Raw genomic sequence first — 20,782 nt, 5'->3', positions numbered from 1 at the left:
TCAAATCTGTCTTATTATTACTGGCATCAATATTGTTTTAAAAATAATTGTGGCATGCTTTTGTCTCTGTCTGTTACTCTATTCTGTCTCATTCTCTCTCTCTATCTCTGTCCATCTTTGTCTCCCTTTCTCTGTTTCTCTACCTCCCTCCAGGAACTTGCTACCTGGCCCTTGGTGGTCTATGATGTTCTGTTTCTCCTTCCCCTCACTTCTTACCATCTTTATCATTTCTGCCTGGATCTACATCAGCTTGGCCTCTGTAGTTTTTTTTTTTTTTTTTTTTTTTTTTTTTTTTTTGATAACAATTCTGGACTCTTATTGTGGGCTAATTTTTTATTGGAAGCACATCTCTTTTGATGCCTCTAATCTATCACCAGAAACTGCCGTCTCCAGCTCTGAGAATTAAGGACCTGTCCCAGAGAGATCACCCTGGATATAATCTCAGGCTTTTTTTTCCTCTAAAGTTTCAATGGAATCCAAATGTGAATTGTGCTGCTTTAGAAGAGAATTGCATTGTCTCAGTGAACTGACAACTATGAGCTCACTGGCCATCAGTACAAATTATATAACAGATATTCCTTCTTCAAAAATGAGAATTTGAGTCTCTCTGAAAATATCCCCAAAGAGACTTGAGTTATTTGAGTTTCCAGGAACAGGGAACTGGAATTTAGAGGGTACATTTTCAAATCACAATTTCAAAAGAATACAGTCAACCTCTGTACCTATAAGTTCCACAACATGCCTCAACCACCATGAATGAAAATATTCAAGAAAAGACATCAGCCCTGAACATGTATAAAGGCTTTCCCTAAGTATTGTTTATAAATAATATGGAACATGTTTTTTACATAGTGTTTGCATTCTCTTAAATGCTGTAGATAATCTGAGGTGACTTGTAGTAACAGGGAGATGAGTGTAGGTTATATGAAAAGATTATGTTACTGTATGCAAGAGATTTGGGTATCTGATACCTTAGACTTGGGTGTCTGAGGGACAACCTGGAACCAGTCCCAGCTGGTAGGTAGGGCCAACAACAAAGGTAACAAGAAATGCACCGTAGGTTCCAGGACTCACAACGATGCAGATGGGCTTAGAGAAGAAATGAGCAAGAGAGATCCTAAATGATTTCCTCCAGACCAAGCTGGCCACACATTGTGCTCAAAATAGTGTTTTGTAACAAAAGCAAGGGAGAGATGGCTCTGTAGGCAAAGTCCTTGCTATACAAGCATGAAGACCTGAATACAGATTCTTAGACGTCATGAAAAAGCTGGGTGCAGCGGTATGTGTCTGCAGCTTAGCACTGGTGGAATAGGGATGAGCCAGATGGACTCTGGGGACTCTCTAGCCCAGACTCGACCAAACCTTGACCTCCAGGTTCTGTAAGGGACAATGCTCAAACAATGAGATGGGGAGTGCCTGAGGAGACTCTTGACATTGTGCTCACGCACAAGCACAAGTGAATGTGTGTGTGTGTGTGTGTGTGTGTGTGTGTGTGTGTCTGTCTGTCTGTCTGTCTGCTTGTACAGAGGCCAGGGGACAAGTTGTGGAAGTTGGGTTTGTCCTTTCCTCATGTGTGCTCAGAGAGCAAAAGGCTACTAGTGGCAAGTGCCCTTCCTTGCTGAGCCATCCTGCTGGCCCACACTAGTTTTTGTCTTCAGAAATTAGGAGTGACAAAATAAAAAGTTACATTGTGAGAAAGAGAAGTTCAGATTCAATTAATCTCAAGTAGAAACAACTGCATTTTGCAGGTACTCTTTATAATATTGAAGTGAGTGATGTTAATTACACCCTCAGCTTCTTAGGGGTGCAGATTGTAAGATGCATGAGTGTGCAGTTATAAGAGGAATCCTGTGTCCCACAGAAGTAATACTGCATTTATTTTACAGTGCAGACAAGTGGATCACAACATCTGTTTCAAACATTTGTAACACAAGAATTTCTCTTGATGCTTTCAATACAGAGTTCTGAGTTCTCAATATATGTCTAAGCATTTGTGCATATTAACCCTCTTTTTAAACGTTTGAGAATTTGTGTTAGTTCCATTCACATTTTTCCATGAATCTCACCAGAATATGTAGGATGACCTCTGCACAGGGGAGGAGACAAGGTTGCTAGATTTTTCTAGCTGAATGTCAGCTATGCACTCAACAGATTAGGAATCTAAAGCATGTGGCTCCTTTAATCAGCAACATAGAAATACCTGCTTGGGGCTCCTATTAGAGAAGTATGAATTCACTATGGGAAAACAGTCACCAGGGATCACATGAATTGTTTGACTTAGGGAAAGGCAGCATGGAAATATGACCTACATTCTCAAGTCAGAGGATCATGCTAGCTCTAGGGCACTTAAAAATTCCAGTGCCTAACACTCACCCAAAATATTTGATTTAGAATTTTAAGGGCTCCCTAGGGGTCATCCACTGGTCCTCTAGAACCTTCTTTGTCAAAATGTGGTTCAAACTGAAGCCATACCAGTACCTCTGGAAGGCTGAGAAATACCTTGTGTGCCATTTCAGATCTGAGGAACATTAACAGGTTCCCCGAGAGATTCTAATGTGATTCTAATCTGAGACCCACTTGTGCTTTTTTTGTCTTATTGGTTATTTTATTTATTTACATTTCAAATGTTGTTTCCTTTCCATGTTTCCTCTCCGAACTCCCCCATCCTATCCTCCCTCCTCCTTGTCTCTATGAGGGTGCTCCCTCCCACGCATTCTCACCTCACTGCTCTAGGGTCCCCTTATTCTGGTGTATCAGCCTCAACAGGATTCAGGGCCTCTCCTCCCATTGATGCCAGATAAGGCAATCCTCTGCTACATATGAAGCTGGAGCCATGGGTCCCTCCATGTGTATTCTTTGGTTGGTGGGTTAGTCACTGAGGGGTCTGGTTGGTTGATATTGTTATTCTTATTATGAGGTTGCAAACCCCTTTCAGCTCCTTCAGCCCTTCCCTTAACTCTTCCATTGGTGTCCCAGGCTCAGTCTGATGGTTGGCTGTGAACGTCTGGATGCAGATACTCACTTTTTTTTTTAAAAGGTCTTTTAGACTTTTCTTTAGATTTTTTGGATCATCACATCTTCCCTGAGCTCTAATTTCATGAGCTGCCTGAGGGGCTGTTAGTCATCTCAATAGATAGTCATCGTATCAATTATTTTATTTATTTATTTATTTATTTTTGAGAAAGGGTGGCACTACGTGGCCCTGATAACTACACAGTTCTTGACAAGACGTTTTCCTCTTCTCTACCCAGGATTCCTCACACAAACACACATACACTAGAAGAGTAAGTTCAAGCCGCCTGATGAATGAAGTCACATTTTAATGGGACAGTAGGATGATGGTTGGTAGAGGCTAGAAGGATGGGAAATGGAATGTGTGTGTGGGATGGGGCGTCTACCACTTAATGGACACAGAATTTCAGTTTCCTATGAGGAAGGATTCCAGAGAAAGATGACCAACGTGGTTGCTTAATGCCACTGAACTGTACATTTAAATTGGTTAAGATGCCAAATTAATACTATGTGTATGTTACCACAATAATTTTTTGAACTTTAGAAATAAAGCGAACTCCCCTGCCTTCCCCATTTTGTTTTGGAGTCAATGGCTCTTTGGAATCTAGTGCTTTCCAGACCCATCTGTGAAAGTCCACTTAAAATAAAAAATAAAAATAAAAAAACCCGAAAAACAATGTAGTCTCGGGCATCATCAATTGGGCCTCAGTTTACTTTGTAGCCTAGGATGACCTTGAACTTCTGATCCTCCTGTCTTCTCTCCTGAGCAATGGTATTACAGGATTGTCCCACCATACTTCGTGTTACATGGTGCTGAGAATTGAACCTAGGGCTTCATGTATGTTAGCTGAGCGCTCTACCACCTGAGTTATACTCCAGTCCTCTGCCTTAGCCTTCTAATAGCTTCATGCTAATACTGTGGATTCAGCCAACAGGTTATGTCCTGAAATAGAATGTGGTGAAGGGCAAAGAAACTCCAGAGATCCAGAAAAGGTTTCGTGACAGGATGGGCAGGAGGGCTCTACCAGGTTAGGAAAGCTCAATATCCAGGCTTCCACTGCGGAGGCATCTGCAAGCTCTTGGCACACAAAGGCTTCCTGTTTTTGAGATAATGTTTTTAAATGGTTCATAAAGAGTTTCTTGGCCACAACTAGTCCTGGAGAAGCAACATTTTGATGACTGAACTATAAATGAATCAGAAACATATGCAACAAATTTCCCTTGGGTTTGGCAAGTTCTGTTTTGGACTCAGTTCTGTCAGAGATACTTGAAAGATGGTTTCTAGTGTTTGTTGGATCAAACGAAGCTTCACCTTCCCAGCATCCTTTCAGGCTGTAGCTGAGTAAGAAGACAGAGAGCTCAGAACCTTTGTTCCTACGTTACTGGACTCTACAAAAAGTGCAGGATGGATTCACAGAAAAGCTACGGTCCACTGAGCATGGAAACATCTACTACCTTGCTGTTCGATCCTCTCTTTCTGGTTTAGAATTCTTTTTTAATTTATAAATGAAGGGCTTCAGATGGGTTATTTCAAAGAATAGAAGTTCCCCTTGGATGAATTCTTTTCTACTTGCCTACAGCAGTTCTAGATTGATGGTCTCCCTACAACTGCAGGCCTTGAATGCTGGAGAGTATTTGAAGGAATACTATAGTTTGAGAGACAGCACTTCAGTGCAGCCAGGAAGAATGATCCACCTTCTCGGAATTATTCAAGGAGCACTGTAGAAAGAAAGAAGCCCAAGACTTTGGCTTGAGTCTCTCTTATGTATTGCTACCTTGCTTTAGAATGTTGTGAATGGCTCTGAGCCATCTCAGATGGAACATCCTCTGTACTGTCGGGGAGCTAGCTGTTTTATCCTTAGGCACTAAGAGTGCTCTGAGGCTAACTTCAGTGTTACAGAATATCTAATTCCTTATTGTCTCAGAGAAATTGGTAAACAAGGCTCATCAATACTGACTCTGGACACCTCCAGGAAGACTGCTATGTTTAAAGTCAGTGATCATTGATGTCTGAGGCGAAACAGAAATGAGAATCAAGACTTTCTATGCCAGGTTTCCCAAATCTAAGAGACAAACAGTGAGGTCACACTTCGCTCCCTCTCTCTTACTGAACCATTTGTAAGTAAACCGCATCTCTATGAAGTGAACCTTAGAAGGACTTAGAGGATAAGCCTCAATACATGTATTATATTCTAGGAGACACTGAAATGAGTCCATATGACACACAGGACTCAGTGTGTCCCATTTCTGCAGCTACCAAATAATTTTAACAACTCCTTTGCCCTGCAGGAGAGGAGAAAGAAAAGGGGATTAAAAAGGAGGAGGAAGGTGTGGGGGAAGAGGATACCTTCCAGGGCTCCTACTAAGTTATCCCTTCCCCTCTGACCCCCCGCCCCCCAGGTAGGGACCAGCCACGTGATGATATAGTATAGAATAGAATAGAGTTTATTCAGGGCATGGGGAGGGGAGTTGAGAGAGTAGTCGAGACAGTGAAAGGGGGGAGATGGGAGAGGGGAGAAAGAGAGAGAGAGAGAGAGAGAGAGAGAGATGGGGAGAGGAGGAGGAGAGGGAGAGAGAGTACAAAGATGATGGACAGAGGAGGAGGTGGAAGGGTGGAAGGAAGGCAGGGCAGAAGCACATGGCCTGGAGAAACCACAAGCTATAAGAGGGTCTCATAGATGGGGAAGATGGTAGTGTAGTAGTAGAGCTGCCCAATCTAGGCGCACAGCATGTATTCATATTAATTGAGTTGTGTTTTCGTTGTCTGGGCTTATTTGGGTTAGAGATTTACCACAACACCAGCCCTGTGCTAGCTTTTTTTTTTCTTTTTCTTTTTTTTCTTTTTTTTCGAGACAGGGTTTCTCTGTGTAGCTCTGGCTGTCCTGGAACTCACTCTGTAGATCAGGCTCGAACTCAGAAATCCACCTGCCTTTGCCTCCCAAGTGCTGGGATTAAAGGTGTGCGCCACCACCAATCGGCCTGTGCTAGCTTTTTGACATGGGTTTTGGGATCAAAATGAGGTCCAAGTACAGGTCCTTTACTGACTCCCTAACTCCCTTACATTAGTTCCCTGTGGAAAGAAATGGCCTTTCATCATTCACAGTTCTGTTCTCTGAGTCCCCGTGAATGCTCATTAGTAAATATTGAAGCATTACTCTTACGGGCCTGCAGGCTAGCACATGTTCTTGAACCCTCTCCAGATCTTGGTATGCCTTCGGTAGGTCAGGATCAGCTGCCTCGGTCATGCCTGGTGGGTGTGAGGCACAGTTTAAACCAGATAACCCAAAGCATCTACTGCTCAGAGAAGCCTGTCACTTCCTGCTGTTGTCCATAATCGTCACCTCTGTCTCTCTTTTCATGCTACCCTACACAGAGCTTTAAGAGATCACCATGTCATTCTGGGCTTGCCATCCAAGTTTTTCCCAAGGCATCTAACGACAGTTTACTTCCTTTCTACCTGTCCCCATCCGCCACCACCAAAGCTGTCCTGGCCACTTTGCCTCGTGCACCCCTAGGAGGTCTTCCTCTAGGAATCTGTTTCCTACTTCCTTCCTCTCCCTCCCCCTTCTTTGTGGGGAAAGTTCCATCATTTCTCCTTTGCTTCTTCACCCCACATGGAAAGAAAACCCCGCCCTCCAGATCAGTCTAGCCTCCTCTAGCTAGAGGGAGTCTCTCCCTCTTCCCCACCTTGAGAACCACATTTTTCTGTTCCCATGGAGGCTGTCATTTCTGCATTCTGTTGAAACTCTTCTGCACATGTTTTATTTCTCTGAGGAAAAAAGTACGGGTTGATGTGATTCATCTTTTCATGCACTGCAGAACTCCTAGCACAATGCTTTGCCCTTAGTACAGTAGATGATGCGTGCTTGCTGATTAAACACCGTAACAACAGCCCCACCTAACACTGCATTTACTGAAAAAAGACATGATATTTTTAAAGCACATTTTGATTTGAGAAATTCTATATATCAACCAACCAAACAAAACCAAGAACCTCATTTTTTTAAATGTGTATATATGAGTATACCGTAGCTCTACCGATGGTTGCGAACCACCATGTGGTTGCTGGGAATTGAACTCAGGACCTTCAGAAGAGCAGTCAGTGCTCTTAACCACTGAGCCATCTCTCCAGCCCCAAGAACCTTATTCTAATAATCACAATGAGCACTTAATAGTTTCAGTGGACTTCCAAATAGCTTGGAGCTTGGGGTAAACTGATGTTCAGCCATAATATATTGCCTTCCTGCCTCTACAGAGGACCCTAGAGAAAGGAGCCTGATGTGAGGATGACTACTTATAATGCAGCATGTTCTTGACTTGCTGGGAACCAGGCATGATTGGAACACCCATGGCATGACCTTCCTATCTAAGGTCAATTAGAGGGATGTCTTTCGTGTGTGTGTTTGTGGAGTGGGTATGTGTTTGTATGGGTACACATATATGCAGGTGCATGAACACATGTGTACAGGTGTGTGTGGCTGTCAATCCCTAGGTCCTATCTATATTATCTTTTGAGATAAGGTTTTTCATTGGCCTGGAGCTCACCGAGCAGGCTAGGCTGGCTTGACGATAAGACCCAGGTAGCCTCCTGTCTCTGTCTCCTCAGTTCTGGGATTACAAGTTCATATCACCACATTTGGGTTTTGACTTGGGTTCTGGTCTCTGAGTATTGTGCTCAGGTCTTCAAGCTTACACTTGCAATGTAAAGTGTTTACAATGCAAACACTTTACAGACTCACCTCTCACTGCTCTCATGCCTTCCTCCCTTCCTCCCTTCCTCCCTCCTCCCTTCCTTGTTTTGTTGAGACAGGATTTCTCTCTGTAGCCCTGGCTATCCTGGAACTCACTATACAGACCAGGCTGTCTTCAAACTCAGGGATCCACCTGCCTCTGCCTCCCAAGTGCTGGGATTAATGGTGTGTACTACCACTGCCTGGTGCATACCTTATTTTTAATGAGAAAGAACATAATGGGGTGTATTACACATCACTAAATATGGACTCCCTTGCTCTTAATATAACTTCTCATTGTCAGCCACAGCCAACTCAAAAGAAACTCAACACATGTCTTGTCTGTGTAATCCAGTGCCCCCTGCCCATACACATTTCAGCTTGAATCTTTTTGTTTGGGTAGAGCATTCACACTGCCAACTGGGAAGTGGGATGTGTCCTCCTGTATATGCAAGTGGTCCTGCTAACGGTGCAGAAGCCTCCTCTCTGCTGGTGGGAAGTAGAGACAAAGCATGTGTACTCTTAGCCTCACTGTGCACACCTGAACCACCCCCTCCATTCACTACAATTTTCTGGTTTGTGCCTTTTCATGTCCACACATTAACGACAGGTGTCATTTCCCCTGCTTGCTGTAACACCGACGAGCCTTTTGATCAGTTTCTGTGAAATCAACAAGATAAAACTCCAGAAAAGAAACGATTTGCAAAGGCCATGTGCAAATCATTTTACTTGCCACTCCCAGATTCTGTCTTGGCATTCAGCATGTTCATGGTATGTGTGAAAGTATGCATGTCTGTTTCAAGGAGCCGTGTCATTAACTGTCACCATGCATGAAGAATGAGAACAGAGAGGGCTATGGGAGTGGTGTGACCTTGCATAGTCATGGAAATCATGCTAGGAACCCAGACAAAAGTATCAATTTTCAACTTCCTTTCTGAGGCAGAGGAGGGAACTGGAGTGGAAGCCATCTACAGAAGCGCCACCATCCTTTGGACCTCAAGAGAACTGATCAAAAGGGCACCTTTCCTCTTGGAGAGTTGATCCAACTGAGATACAGCCTTGTTAAGAGCAACACATTTAGTTCTTTGAGAGAACATTTAGTGGGAATCAATAAAACAAGACCCTTGCTTTCTCAAATATCCCAGGAAGTCAAGCTTCTCTTGAAAATTGCTTGGCCCAGGTGGTCACAGATGGTGTGTATAGGCTAGCCTTTGACCAACTGAGGAAGAAAGGACTGTTTTCCTTTAGGGAAATGGCTAGATTTGGAAAAAAAGGATGCTACACTTTAAACAAAATCTCCTTAACTTGATAGCTGTCTATTCATAGGGAAATGCTGACTGAGAGAGAACCCGGTGATCCCACTTAGAGACCTTAGAAACAATCAAGGTGTGAGGTAAGCTACAAGGGAAGGATTCATACCTTGGAGTCCTCATAAGAAGAGATTAGAATATAAACAAGATGTAGACCACACAAAAGCACAGTGAAAAACCTCAAGAGAGTCTGTAACCCAAGCACAGAGGTCTCCCAGGAAACCCTGCCAGCTCCTTGATCTTGGACTTCCCAGTCTACAGAGCGGTGAAAGGATCCTTCCATTTCTTACAGCTACCCAGCCAATGGTGTTTTGTTATGGCGGACAGCCTAGCCAAGTAACCTAACACTTGCTGGTTATGTGCTAGGTAGAGAGTATATGAAGTTATTTTCTTCTTTATTTTCAGTAAGAAGATTTATGCTTTTACTAACACACAAGTCCCTTTTTATCATGACTTATTTTTTAAATGCTAAATAGTTTTTAATTCCTTTTGGCTAGATTCACAAGGAATACCATAGGTTCCTATCTCTTTAGGCTTTTGTTTGTTTCACACACACCACACACACACACACACACACACACACGTGTATAGTACATGTGTTTGTGTGTTCACATATAGAGGTTGCACATGTGTATGGATGCATATTTATGTGTGAGTGTGTGTGTGTAAATGTGTATGTATGTGTATATGTTCATATGCATGTTGAGGCCCAATATTATTGGGCAGCTTCCTTGATGACTCTACAACTTATATTGAGGAAGGGACTCTGGTTGAGCCTGGAGTTCACTGTTTTAGCTTGTCTGGCTAGCCAGCTTACTCCAGGGACTCTGTCTCCTCCCTAGCTCTGGGATTACAGGTAGGCAACACCCACCTGACTTTTACGTGGGTTGTTGGGATCAGAATCCTGGTCCTCACTTTACTGGCTGAGGCATGGACCCGGCTCATTTGGCAGAGACTTTTCTTTGTTTCTCTCAAGTACCTTGGGGGAAAGGTAGAAATTGCTACTTATCATTTTGTAACTGAGGAAATAAAACTAAATGGTTTATTCAGGATACAAGCTGAGCTCGTCCACACTCACCTCATATCTTGCGCTGTTCTTTTCCACACAAGGCCCTTGGCCTTCTGTCTCTACACTGCAATGTGGTCATGTCAAGGGTGTTTCTTGTTATCAACATGGACTTCCCTTTCTTGAAATGTTTATCTCACTTTTCTTTTAGGTTTGGTTGGGTTGTTTGTCTTGTTTCTGTTGAATTTTGCCATTATCTTGTGGGCTTCCTAGGAAAAGAAGCCCTGCATAATTCTTCACCGTTCCTACTTCATGACAATCCCCATAAGGAAATTGTATCTACTTAACTCTTTCCTCAGAAGGTGGATGCTAGATATCTGCATACTTTTAACCTCTGAGCCTGAAGCTGTAGATTCTGAACTTCACAGTATGCTAAATACTCAAGGAATGCAAAAAGAGGGCTTTGAGCACCTTTAGATTAATCATACTGTGGTTTTAGAGCCTTGAGAATGTAGTCTTAGATCACCATGGTCCTTCTGCTCTAGTGGGATAAAATCCCCAGGATTCCTAAGCCCAGAAGATTCAGGCTGAGACAAAGGTAGAGGGAAATCAAACAGGCTGCATTAAGCAACATCCACTGGACACCATGTTTGACTTAAATAGACAAGGGCAGCCTTTGTGAACCACTCTAGTAATTGGATCAGCAGGGTGGTATTCCCCAGTGAGTAGTGCACAGGGGCATCTGGGGGCCAATTTTGCTTACCTGATGCTGCCATTGATATCCTGTATGGCTTAAAACAAAGCATGGGGACCAAGATGGTTCCTTATATAGAGGAATAAACAAGTTAGTGAATTAATTCCAAAGCATACTGAGGGCCATAGTGTTAGGATAGGGGTTCTCACATGTGTTTTATTGTATGACACATGAAAGGACATGAATAACCTGATTTGGTTTTAGGCAGGGGATGGGGTGGGGTGGGGTAGGGTGGGGGTTGGTTAGTGGTGGCGGGTTTGTTTTTTTTGTTTGTTTGTTTCGTTTTTGGTTCAAAAAGTCTGTGGTCACTATTCTCATAAAATGAGACCAATGATGACAGCAAGTACTTACAGTTTACATTGCTACAATTTCCTTATCTATGTTGCTTCATCCTATTATACTTATTTTAATATACCTATTATACTATTATCTTAATACACCCATTTTACATTTCCTATTTCCAATACAATTTCAAATTGTATTGAACGATAGCAACTTCAAATTGTTATCATCCAATTTCATAGATGAGCAAAGTGCTAGGCCAAGAAGCCCGCCTAATGTACCCTCATTGCACTGGTGTTGGAATTGGAATAGGAATACAGCTCAACCTGACTTCCGAACCTATTCATTTAACCAAAGCACCTGTATGACTATACCAATTGGATTTTCAAAATCTGTTCTATGTTACAACTTCTGATCTCATGTTCTATAAAGTATTGAAATACCAGGAACTTCCCAGAATGCCCCTTGTACAGAAAGTAACATAGAAATCTTCTATAAAACTGTAAGCCTGAGTTCTTGGCATAGAGATGTGGGCATTTAAGCCTAGGCATATCATTAAATTGTAGGAAATTAGTGTGCAAAGCAATACACTCAAAGCTAAGTGGTTCAGAGCTACATGCTCTGAAGTGTCTAGAGGACATCTTTAAGAATGTGGGAGAGAGCTGTCTTCTCCAGTTGAGCAAGATGCCCAAAGGAAAGATGGTGAAGAGGAAGAAAGTGGGCCCAGGCCTCAATGCTGTGAAGAAACTGGAGGCCAAAAAGGTGGTCAATCCTTTGAGAAAAGGCCCACGAATTTCGTCATTGGGCAGAACATCCAGCCTGAAAAGAGATTTCACATGCTTCATCAATTGGCCCCCCTACATCAGGCTGCTGCAGCAGAGGGCCATTCTCTATAGTACCTCAATGGCTCAAAGTACCTCCTGCCATTAACCAGTTCATCCAGGCCCTGGACAGGCAAGCAGCTACCTAGCTGCTTAAGCCTGCCCACAAGTACAGGCCAGAGACAAAGCAAGAGAAGAAGCAAGGGCTGCTGGCAAAGGGAACATCCCAACTAAGACACTGCCTGTCCTCTGAGGAGGGGTCAATACAGTCACCACCTTGGTGGAGAACAAAAAGACTCAGCTGGTGGTGATTGCCCATGATGTAGACCCCATTGTGCTGGTGGTTTTCCTGCCTGCCCTGTGTCAAAAGATGGGGCTCTCCTACTGCATCATCAAGGGAAAGGCTAGGCTGGGGTGCCTGGTCCACAGGAAGACATGCACCACTGTTGCCTTCACATAGGTTAACTTGGAAGACAAGGTGCTCTGGCTAAGCTGGTGGAAGCTATTGGGACCAATTAAAACAGATAGGATGAGATCCCCAGCCACTGGGGAGGCATCTAAAGGAAAAGGCTAAAGAACTCACCACTAAACTGTGTTAAACGTACACTGCTAAGCTTTCTGTACATAAATATAATTAAATTTTTGTTGTTGTTGTTTTGTTTTTGGTTTTGTTTTTTGGAGACAGGGTTTCTCTGTATAGTCCTGGTTGTCCTGGAGCTCACTCTGTAGACCAGGCTGGCCTCAAACTCCGAAATCTGCCTGCCTCTGCCTCCCAAGTGCTGGGATTAAAGGCATGCGCCACCACTGCCTGGCAATTTTTTTTTTAAAGGAAAGTGGGATAGGGGATTGGAAAGGGACAGTGAGTGGGATGTAAAGGGTATAAGTAAAAATAAATAAAAAAATATTATTCTTAAAAAGAATCTTGGTCTTCTATATAAAGTCAGAGTGCAGAAATAAGGGACTCTAACACATTTTAGCTGATAAAAATCCAGACAAAAGAAACTTAATCACTTAAGTAAGGTTTTCCCCAGGGACTTTACAAAGTGGCACCCGAGCTGCTCTCATATTTATCATAAATATTTGTAATAATATAGCACCCTATTTCAAGTGTTGGTTTCAATTTAAAACTTCAGGATATCTCTTGGCTTTGTCGGGTATCAAAATAAATGCTATGCCAGGCACCCGAGAAAGACAAAATGACAGAAAATCATGACATGGCTTTTGGATTTTCAAATATGGTGTGTGGTCCTAGAGAAGCCACTGATAAGACATTTCTATTTGAATAGTGTCATACCCTGTCACATAATAACGGTTCCATTTTAAAGAATTGCTTAAGTCAACACATTCACCTCAACAATTTGCCCAAATCTGGGAATAAGGTGAGAAAAGATAAGAGACAGCAGAAACTTGAATATCCCTTCATAGTCAGTATTCTTCTTTTTAAAAAAAGATTTATGTTTTTATTTATTATATGTAAATACACTGTAGCTTTGGACACTCCAGAAGAGGGTATCAGATCTCATTACAGATGGTTGTGAGCCACCTATGCTTGCTGGGATTTGAACTCAGGACCTTCGGAAGAGCAGTCAATGCTCTCAACCACAGAACCATCTCTCCAGCCCCTGTAGTCAGTATTCTTAAGGACACTTCCCCTTCTGTTTTTGGCATCACTGTGCTTTGTTTAGTGCATCTCAGGTAGCCAGAAAAGAATAACGATTAGAAACCAACTCTTGTAAGGCATGTCTAGTGTATGTATCTGCTTCTCTAGAAGCCTGTGCCCAACATGATCTACTAAGGCGATTCTTATCCAGAGTGAGCCAGTGAACAGATTCCTTGTTGATTCGCATCTCTTTGCAGCAAACCTTACAATATGATGCCCGGACGCTCCATCGCACCAAAACCCAGCCCTTGTTTTTACCCTTTCCGTTTTCAAGTTATCTTTCATTTGTATCTACAGCTTTCCCCGAGTCCACATCCCCTGAAGAACAGCTTCTGATTTCAGGTTTTGCCTTTCTTGTGTCTTTAAGTCAGAAACTTCCCAAGGCTCCTAAGTGCCGGCTTCAGCAGGCATCCAGGGCTCCCGGCGCCTACACTGCGGTGAAGTCTGTGAGAGAGGATATCCTGATCTATAAAACATCACCAGATCCAGACCAGTCCTCAAGGATAGACTACGTGACAAATCAGGGGTATCTTAGGAATTGGGCTCAAAGATTTTTAAAACCAAATCAATTGATGCTGGCAGTTCCCCAAAAGAAAAACTCCTCTAAACCATGCAAAGTGTAAAGCTAATACAAAAGGCGCCTAAGAAACCCACAAAAAGCAAGAAATTGATTTCAGATTCCTGCGCCTACCTTAAAGACAGCCTAGATCTCTGGACTGACACATACATCCACACCGGGTCTGCTCTCTATCTCTTCAACAGCTGTGCTTTTTCAAAGTGAGCCACAGTCTCCCCAGGGGCTGAGCTCTGCAAACACATACGCTACACACACAGCCTTGCGGTGCCAGGCAGCCCCTTCCTTCCCTTTCCCGGCGTTGCCAGAGCCTGGCCACTGACCAGCTCCCTCGTTGAGAAGTTGGGGGACCGATCCAACTCACCCCACAGAAGGTGGCCATGCATCTCGGCAGCAGGGGGCCACTGAATCCCTCTTTCAAAGCTCAAATACCACCCACTCCCAACCCCCAGCCTCATTAGAATCCCAGAACCGCAGGCAGACTAGATCGCCTCCTGTGTGGAGACACCTAGACCCTGCAGGGCGGTGGTACCTACCCACCCCGCCCTCCGAGGCTAGCCGCGGTCACCTCTTACCTTCACAGAGCCCGAGGTCTCCAAGGAGTCCAGCTTTTCACTGGAATTAGGAAGTCACCGGTTTGGGAAGCAAGGGACATTTCGAAGTGAAACAGAAAGTAGCCTGGGGATCCAGCCCAGACCCTGGACCTGCACTTGACCGCCCCCAAGCTCTGTGAGTCTTGAGACTCAGCCGCCCCAGCTCAGCTCCACTAGCTCAGCTTGGGAGGATCCCAAGGACTCCACAATAAAGAAGTCTGGAACTCTCAGTTACCGCCTGAGCTGCTGCTTTTTTTTCTCTCTTTCTTTCTTTTTTTGACTATTTGTTGAGCTTTTTAATATGCAGTTTGTCTCCTTCTAAAGGGAATTAGCAATTCCATCACCCGACTCTCCTGCCTCCATTATATAATTTAAACTGATCCAACAGCAACACTCTGCCACCTTAAGTCCCCAGCCCAACCCCCTACGCAATCATCTATATCCTCAGAGACACTCAAAACAATTGTCAGACTCTGACAATTAACCTTTCCAGAATTTTCGTTTGAGGACTGCCTTTCGGCATGAGTACAGAACCTCCTAAATGCCTGTGCTGGACAGGGAGAGATTTCTCAGGATGTAACTACAGTAGCTTTCTTAAGATTAGGTACTGAATGGTTTCAGTTAAGTGTCTGAACTCTAGAATTGAAAAGTCTCATATAGCTTTATAACACATTTGCAAATTCTAAGGGCTGCAGTGTTTGCTGCTGTTGCCACATTTCATAATTCTAGGAGTCAAAAAGGTAGTTGGACTTGAGGGGTCTTTAGCCACCTCCCCACCCCCGACTTCCCCTAATCCTGATTTGTCCACACTCTTCCCCAACCACTTTAAAGACACATGATGGCCAAGAAAAAGCTCCTAGCTTGCTATGGAAAGTGAAACCTTACTTAACCTTTGACCCCACACCATTCTGTTCCAATTTACCTGATTTACATATGCCTTGTCTTGCTGAATGATGAGGAGCCTCTGAGAAATGTCTGAGAATGTAGAGGCTCTTTGCAAGATGGGGATGCATATATAGCAACAATCAGACTTACAAAATCCCAGCCTGTAGGTCTAGTTCACAAGGTGCCAAGATGATTTTTATGCATCTTGGGCTCTGGTTCCTCCAGCCTCCCAAGGTAGTTGTGCCTTGCTGCAAGCTCTGGGACAGACTTGAAAAGGATCCTGGCTTTTCTTTGGGAAGAGCCAGTAACTGCAGTCTCTGTGTTTCCCTCTTTTACCTCCCCCCACGTCCCCATCCAAGGCTACCAAGGGAAGCTAATCCCATGACCAACACTAAAGAAATTATCAGTAGAAGGGTGGCGTGCCTTTAAAACTGCCTTTGATAATGCCATGATAATCTACCCATGCATCCCTCTGAAGTGAGCCTGTAGGAATTGCTATTATGCTCTTTAGAGAAGCCAGTGACATAGGGAGGAATTAGCAATCAGGTCTTCCCTGTTCTGACTTGCAAAGGCCAGATATGTGCGAGGAGAGTCTAAGTGGAATGACAGACTGGTGTTTATGTCTCACCTGCAGGTGTAGTAAATACCGTACAAACTGTTGTGACAGTTGCCGCAGTAGCTACTTTCTTAATAGGAATGAGGACATGTTGGGATATATTAGAAAATATCAGGGAATTGGACCTGAATAAAAGGGCAAAAATCAATAATGGGAAAATAAAGACTATCTAAATAATTTAAATTTCATAGAAAGCACTCATGGAAATATAACAGGAACCATATACATAATCTTAAAATTTATAGTTGCCACATTAAAAAAACTAGTGAAATTATCTTTAGAATATATTCAAAATATGATTTCTACATGTAATTAGTAATCATTGATAGACTATTATGTATTCCTTTTTCTCTGTCTGACTTCTAATTTGTAGTTTATGCTTATATCATGCCTTGGGAATAGTCAAGTCATATTCAAAGCCCTCAGTAGCCACATATAGCCACATATAGTGATTACCATATTAGATGGCCTTGCCCTGGATTATATTTTGCCACTGTGGGATTAGAACTCCTTCCTTGGTAACACATTTGTCTGTATTGCCTAGAAAGTTTACAGGAAGAGTTTGTGGACGGGGAGATGACTCACTGGCTTAAGGGACTTGCTGCTGGCCTGACACCCAGAGTTTGATCTCTGGAACGCATATGATAGAAGGAGAGAACGGACTCTCCTAAGTTGTCCCCTAATCTCCACATATCCTGGCACGTGTACTCATATAATAAATGTAATAATAAGTGTAATAATATGACAAGTGTAAAAACAAAAATAAATGAATAGAAAAGGATTTTTGTATTCACTTGGTTCTAATGCCACTGCATTATTCAAATAGTATCTTTCTAAGTAGAACAGGAAAATATTAAATAAATTTGGAATTGCGATAATACCAAAGACTTAGCTTCATTTGTGCCACCAGGGAGGCATAAAGAGTAAAATAAATAAATTCTGAGTTTATAGAAAGCTCCTTCTTTGGGTCATCTGTACTGCTCAAGGTAGAGTCCTCAGTGTCACATTTGACCCCGTGTCCTGTGTATCTTTCTCCTCTGTGTTTATTTCCTGAAGCCCCTGAAATAAACCATTCAATCTAATCAAAGCTACCAGCCACCTTTCTCAGCCAAGGAGTCTTGGCTATAACCAAGCCACTCCAAAAATGCAAGCCTGGTCTTCAAGCCTCTGCCTCTTCCCTTCAGGTTCATTTTCTACCCTGTCATGACTGTGCCTATGCATCAAACTCAGGCATTACATCATATAACTTCTTGATTGTAAAGGCTTTGAAAGAAAACCATTCCCTTTTGGATAAAATCCCCGCATGTCATACACTGGAGGTTTATTATAAACTGGCTTCAGGGACTTTTTCTCTCTTGCCTCATTGCTTCAATTGCTTGGTTCTGTTTTGTCTGTGTCTTTTCCTGTAACATGGTCTCAATGACTCGGTGATTTTGTTTGTAGTCAGATTTCTGTGCCTGGAATATCCATCCTTACAATGCCTATGCTTGACCACATATGGTACATTTCTAAGGGTTCTGAGCTATTGACTGTAGCTCTTTACTCTTACAATTCTCCCATCTACGTCATCACAGCACTTTTATAAATAGATCTAGTATAGCCACACATGGTGATGCATGTAATTCCAGCACTCATGCAGAAGAGACAGGGAGATTACATGCTTGGGGTCATCCTGTGATACCCAGGAAGTCACAGCATTAGGACAACAGATGCATTATAACACTTGTCACAATTAACCATAATCATATGATAATGACTTCTTCAGGTCTCATGTACAGGTTGCCTTTGCGTTCACCTTGAAACATGACATCATCTTCATGAGCAACATGACAAATATATGCCTGAGGGATTCAAATATCTTCCCCTAATCCATAAATCAGCACCACTATCATGACTGTTTTCATTATTACACATCAATATTCTTAGTATTTAGTGTTAGACCCTTTCTTAGGCATTTTGTACATTGCACTTAATTCCAAAAGCAACGAATCAGTAAGGTAATGATTTATGTCCAATTTTTAATAGATCTTGAACTCAATTCTTTTCTTTAAACAAGTGGAGATCATTCTTATGAACACTGCTTAGTATAAATTGGTAAAGTATTACAGCTTTAACATAGATGAATTGCATCCTCACATTGCTAACTTACTTGTGAACATACTAAGGCATGTGTGTTCCATATTTTCAATGTTTCTACATTTTATTTAGGGCTTCAAATTCTCAGACAGCTGGGACAAAGAAGCCACACTCTGGTAGTGCTTTGTGTGGTGTGGATACATGGTGACCTGAGGCACTCAGGACACAGCTCAGGACACAGCTTCATTGCTCAGTGTGTTCTTGTTTTTCTTTATTCTGCCTCTTCAGTAGCTTCTTCATACTTTAGCCCAGTGGCTCTCAACCTTCCTAATGCTGCAATGTTTTAATACAGTTCCTTGTGTTGTAGTGACCCCCCAACCATAAAATTATTTTGTTGCTCCTTCATAACTGAAATTTTGCTACTGTTATGTATTGTAATGTAAATATTTTTGAAGATAAGGGTTTGCCAAAGGGGTCCTCAACCTACAGATTGAGAAAGTACTGCTCTATTCTACTGGTGCTTTAACCAGGAGAAAGACTGATTATGCAAAGAAAGACCATCTGTAAGGAGAATTCTCATTCATTTCTATCATGATGTAATTTGGAAGCCCATTGAACATGTAGCACCAAGTGTGAACCCTAACATAAGTATGAACAAGAGTGTAGCATTGAAAGGTAACCTGTTATAATGAGTGTGTCTTTCAGACAATGACGCCGTGGAAGGCTGTGTGTTGTGGAGATTGAAAAGTACTGCCCCTTGCTTTCAGTTTTGTTGTGGACACAAAACTGTTAAAACAAAACAAAGCAAAACAAAACAAAATCTATTTCAAAACCAGGGGTTTTAGATTATCTGACCCCCAGATGTCTCACACTCTACTCACTGGGCTCTGGAATATTCTACAAGTTGTTTCCCTCCTACACATCTGTTACTCAGCTATTTACTGTTTTCTACCTTTTGTTTCCACAACATGGAACTAAATCACATGAACTTAATGCATGGCTGAAGGCTTAACAAACCCTTCTCAAAGTAAAATAAATAGAAAATATACTTGCTTCACAGAGCAGAAAATTTGTTAGTGTTATGAATTGTAATGTAAATATTTTGGACATAGGATTTGCTAAAGGTGTCCGTGGCCCACAGGTTGAGAATTGTTGCTCTAGTCTATTGAGGTTTAACCATGAGAAAGACTGGTTACCCACATAGAAGAGTAGGAAGAAGAAGGAGCCTTTAGGAGAAGGAAGGCTTGTACCACTATGCCTTTCCACAGACTCCCAGACTCAATCTCTGATGCTTCATGATGTCCTAGCAGTTCTTCGTATCTTTTTTTTTTTTACACCCACATATCTTGACCTACATAGACAGTGCCATAGGCTTGATACCAACACAAGAAGATGCCAATTGGATTTCTCGGGACTTTGAAGTTAGGGACAAGCTCAAACTTGAACACATCGCTCTGCTGAGGGAGTGAGAACATAGTAGATTCTTATGAGGTTTGTGAACTTTTAGTAAGCTAGTGACTGTGATGTCATTGCATGGAAAATATGTTTGTTTTTTGTTTTTTGTTTTTGTTTTTTCAAGACAGGGTTTCTCTGTGTAGCCTTGGCTGTCCTGGAACTCACTCTGTAGACCAGGCTGACCTCGAACTCAGAAATCCGCCTGCTTCTGCCTCCCAAGTGCTGGGATTAAAGGCGTGAGCCACCACTGCTCCGCAATATTTTTTTTCTTAAGACAAAGAGCTGCTAGGTCATCATGAAGCATCGGAGATTGAGTCAGGAAGTCTGTGGGGAGGCAGAGTGGTGTGAGCTGCTTTTTTTCCTATACTCTCCCTTTTTCTTTCCATTCTTCTATGTGGGTAAACTGAGAGCCATCTACCATCTGTTTTTCTGCCTTCCTTTTTCCTCTTTCTCCTTTCTGACTTCATTTTCCTCCTTTCTCTGCCAATCTTTCTTTCTTCTTCCCTTCTTCCCATTTATTAAGAGTTTAATGTGTGTCGATGTTTGTGTTTCGCTCTTCTTGGGCAACTGTATAAGATGCTCTGTCTGCATGGAGATTTTATCAAAGCCATATTAAGCTTACCAGGCTTTCAGACTTAGATTAGGTTGGTTTTGCTTCATTGTGGAAGGTCTGCAATTCCTTAAATAAGAGGTCTGAGACTGGAGGATTCTCGTTTGGAAGACAGGGAGCTGTTTCTTAAGACTTCCCAGAAGGAAAGCAGCGAAACTGACAGGAAACTGATCTGAGGGCTCCAGAATAATCTATAGCGCGGCAGTTATTACCATGTTCCCTGCCAAGTCGGTGCCACAGCCAATCTCAGAAGCCATTTTTCATACTGCTTTCAGTCATCTCAGTGCAATGCAAGTGGCAGCGTCGCTTGGGGTGAGCAATGGAAAAAGGTTGTTTCCCACAGGGTGAGGATGTTGTTGTTGCTACCTTTAATTTGCTCCAAAGCACCGTATGGGATT

General features: G+C 42.6%; 1 protein-coding gene across 6 annotated transcripts in view; it reads right to left on the bottom strand.

Moving 5' to 3' along the window:
• Nucleotides 1-20,782, bottom strand: part of Phactr1 (phosphatase and actin regulator 1) — a 469,538-nt gene that overhangs the window by 265,316 nt on the left and 183,440 nt on the right. The window contains exon 1 of one of the 6 annotated variants that reach the window (XM_031358166.1): nt 14,725-14,958. The exons of the other annotated variants lie outside the window; for them this stretch is intronic. The gene's annotated coding sequence lies outside the window, so the exon portion shown is untranslated. Of the gene's footprint in view, nt 1-14,724; nt 14,959-20,782 lie in introns of those variants that run through there. 6 annotated transcript variants of the gene reach the window in all.

This window comes from Mastomys coucha, unplaced genomic scaffold (genome assembly GCF_008632895.1).
Source record: "Mastomys coucha isolate ucsf_1 unplaced genomic scaffold, UCSF_Mcou_1 pScaffold7, whole genome shotgun sequence".
NCBI lineage: Eukaryota > Metazoa > Chordata > Mammalia > Rodentia > Muridae > Mastomys > Mastomys coucha.
The sequence above is the reverse complement of the archived record's forward strand: the minus strand, read 5'-3'. Positions and strand labels throughout refer to the sequence as shown.